Here is a 5,275-nt window from a genome sequence, read left to right as displayed (position 1 = left end):
TGTTGGGCGGCCGGCCGTCACAAGACGCGAGATTTCATCTGGAGAGAGAGGGGAGAAAGAGGTCAGAGCACAGGGTAGGGCAGTGTGAGCAGAACCAGCGGTGTCGTTTGACTTAGCAAACGAGGATCGGATGTCGTCGACCTTCTTTTCAAAATGGTTGACGAAGTCATCTGCAGAGAGGGAGGGGAGGGGGAGGAGGATTCAGGAGGGAGGAGAAGGTGGCAAAGAGCTTCCTAGGGTTAGAGGCAGAAGCTTGGAATTTAGAGTGGTAGAAAGTGGCTTTAGCAGCAGAGACAGAAGAGGAAAATGTAGAGAGGAGGAAGCGAAAGGATGCCAGGTCCGCAGGGAGGCGAGTTTTCCTCCATTTCCGCTCGGCTGCCCTGGTTGAGACTTCAAGGATATCCGTAGAAGACGCATCTTCGACTACCTCCGGTGGTGGTCAGGAAGACCAATCAGTTCACAATGTGTTTTTTGTCTACTCAAATTGTCTAATTGAGCTGCCTCAACACTTCCCACTGGGCACAGACGTCAGTTAAACATCTAGTTTCGATTTACATTTGGTTGAGTTGTCTACTAACGTGAATTCAATGTGAAATCAACAAAACATTTCACCATGCCACTTGATTAAAAGCTCAAAGTTGTGTGAAAAAAAGGCTAAGTTACCTTACGTTAATGACAATTTTCTCGTTGATTCAATGTCACCACGTTTCATTATTTTTATGTTGAAATTCCTTAAAACACACGTTAATTGAACTAGTTTTTTGTTGTTACAATTTTAGTGCTCATCAGCTGTATTTCACAGCATGAAATGTTTTCTGTTCGGCTGATTTATTTGTGAAGTCAAATGTTTGTACACTGGTGATTCCAATGTTATCAAAATAAACTGCTTTTCACTTAATCATTTCTGATCAATTCTAAATCTACTCAACTCCTATTCTCTTCCACTACACCCTTCAAACTCTACTCAACACATGTAGGCATGATTGTACAGTATATACACAGACCATGTAAATCAACGTAACCAGACTTCTTTGACTGATGTTTAATAGTGTTGTTTTCAATGTAGCGTTAAGAGACAGTTATGGAACATCAGGGTTGTGCATGAAGAAGGATACATTACTTTAGGGTTGCTGTGCATGAAGAAGGATACATCACTTTAGGGTTGCTGTGCATGAAGAAGGATACATCACTTTAGGGTTGCTGTGCATGAAGAAGGATACATCACTTTAGGGTTGCTGTGCATGAAGAAGGATACATGACTTTAGGGTTGCTGTGCATGAAGAAGGATACATCACTTTAGGGTTGCTGTGCATGAAGAAGGATACATCACTTTAGGGTTGCTGTGCATGAAGAAGGATACATCACTTTAGGGTTGCTGTGCATGAAGAAGGATACATCACTTTAGGGTTGCTGTGCATGAAAATAAAGAGACAGATCTATAACAGTGCTGTTGTGCGTCGTGAAGAGACAGGTTACAATAACTGTAGGGTTGTGAAAGAGCCTGTTACATGACATCTCTTTAGGGTTTTTATGCATGAAGAGATTTATACTGTAGGGTGGTGTCTGAGAGACAGGTAGGTTATAATAACAGTATTTGCTGTGCACATGCAGACAATTGCTTCTATAACTGTAGGTTAGTGCAGGGAAAAGACAGTTAATATGAAATGGTGTGCATTCTGAAGAGACAGCAGAGGGGACAGACAGAGGACCCGACCGAGGCTCAGGCTGCCCCGACCCTGCCACTAGGATGACAGGAGGTCCTGCCAAACTTGGTGCTCCTGGAGTTGCCTGAAGGACCTTTAGAAGTCAGGGCCCTCCTTCTTCAGAGCCTTGTAGTCCATATTGACGGCCACCAACTGAGGAGGGAGTGAATACATTTAAATACGTTTTGCTTAAATTAAATTAATCAGTGTGTTTTAAGGAAAGGGAATACAAACTGGCTGCTTACACACACACGCGCACACACACACCACAGAAGGCTGGCGAGGGGAAGACTGCTCATAATAATGGCATGGAGTGAATGGAGCGGTATCAAACATGTGTGATGTATTTGAAACCATTCCATTTATTCCGTTCCATCCATCACTATGAACCCAGCCGCCTGGGACACACACACACACACACACACATCGTTTAGCATGTTCCTTTATTTTCCAACGGCCTCGGTCACACTGAGCAACTCAGGACAGCTGCTCTTTGCAGACGTCATGAACAGCGCCGTGTGTGCATGCGTCCATGCATGTGTCACGGACAGCACTGTTCAGGGCTACACAGCGTCCCAACGAAACGTGACAGACGACACGTTTTTGCATCGCCAATGATTGTTTTCACCCTGCATATTTTCCTTGATTGGTCGGCTGTCAACCCCTTGTCTCCCTCCTCTCCTCTCCTCTTCCGCCATCCTCTCTTCAATACTATTATTGTGGTGGACTAAAGTGGAATGTGGATGTGAGACCTTTGCCTGCTTTAGAGAATTAAACATGGCGTGTGGCGTGACCTTTCATCGGGCATGACTTTCACTATGGCATTAAGGCTGACACACACACACACACACATACAAATGCACACACGCACAGAAGCACAGACACACAAAGCTACAGCCTTGAAAAACCCACTCAAACAGTTTCTGTTGGAATAACATGTAGCCAGTCAGACCATCCTTTGGGGTTTCTGTTCAGTTGTTGTACATTCAATTTGTGTTTTTCTTGTTAAATATGAACATTAACTGTTTGAGGTGATGCTCCTTATTCAAGGTATGTGGATTCAGGAAACTAGCCATACAAAATGTATTGTGTTAGTTATGGTGAATAGAGATGCTTCAATTTGTTATGAGAGTAAAAAGAGGCCTCAATGTCTGGATTGCTTTGGCCACTAAGGTAATCCGTGTAGTTGTGTAGTGCCACTGTATAAGGCTTTGGTCAAAAGTAGGCACTATGTAAGGAGTACGGTGCCATTTGGGATGTACTGTAGCCTTCAGGTGTAGTGCTACTGTGGGTGTGAAGAGGAGGGTAGGATATTAACCTTGTACTGATAGTGTGGACCGTATGTGTTCCAAGGGTCTGGGTTGTTCTTTCAGTTCCAACTGGAGAGAATAGGTGGAGGATAGGAGGGCGAGAGAGAGAGAGAGAGAGAGAGAGAGAGAGAGAGAGAGAGAGAGAGAGAGAGAGAGACAGAGGGAGACAGAGGGAGAGAGAGGGAGAGAGAGAGAGAGAGAGAGAGAGAGAGAGAGAGAGAGAGAGAGAGAGAGAGAGAGAGAGAGAGAGAGAGAGAGAGAGAGAGAGGGAGAGAGAGAGATATGGGGTTAAGACAGACCGTTCATGGCAGACTTCCTTTAGTCATTACAGTAACTAAGTCTTGTTCCCATTGTTCTGAAGAGTCATACTCAAGCAAAGACACTCTAGTGAATCTAGACAGCGATAGTCCAGGCTGGCACATCCCCCTACTTTCTATATGAAGAGTTTCATTCCAAAACGCTACATATCCTTTTCCGAAATGTTGGTAAGTTAGCTTTTATCGTTTCAACAAATTATGAAAAAGATTGGTGTGTTTTTTGTCGCACTATCTAATCACGGGCATGGAGTTGTTCAATGACAGACACCTATTTGATTCAAATGTATCGATTGATGGTTTCATTTCAGAATATTTTTTTTAAATATGTTTTTTTTTTCTTCTAAATGCTACATATCCGCCTCACTCGCAGACAAATAGTTAGTAGTCCAAAGTGTCTACTTTTGACCATCAGAAGTATTTTGCTACACTCACAATACCATCTTCTGACCATGTGTGTGTGAACTATATGATTTGATTTGATTTGATACAGTTAGGTTTCACAAAACTCAGTTGAAACTAATAACATTTTTACATTCCTCTTATAAGCAATTTGGTTAACATTTGAGACATCGCTATTATTGTTATTTGTTTCTTAAATAATTCAATACAGTATAGAGACCTATAAGCAAAACATTTAGATTTGACATTTTAGTAATTTAGCAGATGCTCTTATCCAGAGCAACTTACAGTAGAGTATTCATCTTAAGATAGAGAGGGAGACAAGTGAGACAACCACATATCACAGTCAAATACACAGAATACGAAACATTCCATTCGTGCATTGTTTTGCAAAGAATTTCCATTTTCATACACATCTAAAATCGATGAATAAAAAATGTGTAATATTTAACACACATGAAGGTACTAAGAATTTCAGATAAAAAATTATATCATTTTGTAAATAAACTCTTCATATTGTGACCGTTCACTCGCTGTTCAGTTTTCATAGTGAATGACTGAGTGTCTATTCCTCCCTATTGCATGGTCAAACACAAATACATACAGACTGATGGCCAGGCCAGCACGTCCCTCTGCTCTCTATCATGTGGCCCAATAATGACCAAAGACCAGAGAGTTTACTAGAACAAAGGGATGACTTCGGTGTCCAAATACTGTATCAAAATAGGAATGACCACATTGCTGATTACTAAATAGTGATTGTGTTTTAAGATATTGTTGATTAACCAAGATGCAGAAACAATTGGTCATAAAATGCAGAAGTAACGTGTTTAATCTTCAGAGAAATGAACAAATAAGATGTAGGAGGTCCTACCTGATGTGGGGTCCCTTGGTCAGACAGTCGAGCCTATTATCAGGAAGAAGAACTGAGGGATTGAGGACTAGAGGAAGTAAGGAGGATATATTGGTGTTAGAGCCAGACGTGTGTGCACATTGTTGTGTGTACGTATGTGGGCTGCCTGTCACATATTCAGGAAGAAAAATATATGGTGTACACACACACACACACACACACACACTTTCTGTGGTTGTTATTCCTCTCCTCTCCCTATCCTCCTCCATATGTATGAGCCAGAGGGCCATGTGAGGCGCTGAGGCTGTCAGGCTGGGTTGAGCGGGCAAGGACACTAGCAGGGTAAAGAGAGAGATCGCTGCTCGCTCGCTGCATGGCTTCCTGCCTCTCTCAAACACACGCACCCACCCCCCACCCCCACCCACCCACACAGAGCCCCTTTCCTTCCTGCCTGCCTCTGCCTGGCTGCCTGTCAATGTGAGTGACAGGATAAGACACCGCAGACTTCCGGGACAGCAGGGTGACGACGACAGGAATTTAAATAGAAAACGCACATTAAGGGATAGATGGGATGTTGAAACGTCAAATTAAACCACGAAGGCAGGGGTGATACAGAGAGAGAGAGAGAGAGAGATAGTCAAAGAGAGCAAAAGAGAGAGAGAGAGAGAGGCTGATTCAATCCTCTCATATTAT

The 5,275-nt window shown here is 42.9% G+C and overlaps 1 long non-coding RNA gene across 1 annotated transcript; it reads right to left on the bottom strand.

The window, feature by feature from the left end:
- Nucleotides 1-279: 279 nt before the first annotated feature.
- On the bottom strand, nt 280-4,737 carry LOC124021158. The gene is made up of 3 exons (XR_006836209.1): nt 4,604-4,737; nt 3,022-3,082; nt 280-1,856 (listed from the first exon to the last, which is right to left on the bottom strand). It is a non-coding gene; the product is annotated as an uncharacterized LOC124021158 (long non-coding RNA).
- Between the last annotated feature and the right edge of the window lie 538 nt (nt 4,738-5,275).

The sequence above is a fragment of the Oncorhynchus gorbuscha genome, linkage group LG03 (assembly GCF_021184085.1).
Source record: "Oncorhynchus gorbuscha isolate QuinsamMale2020 ecotype Even-year linkage group LG03, OgorEven_v1.0, whole genome shotgun sequence".
Classification (NCBI taxonomy): domain Eukaryota; kingdom Metazoa; phylum Chordata; class Actinopteri; order Salmoniformes; family Salmonidae; genus Oncorhynchus; species Oncorhynchus gorbuscha.
Note: the sequence above shows the minus strand (reverse complement) of the source record. Positions and strands in the feature narration are given on the sequence as shown.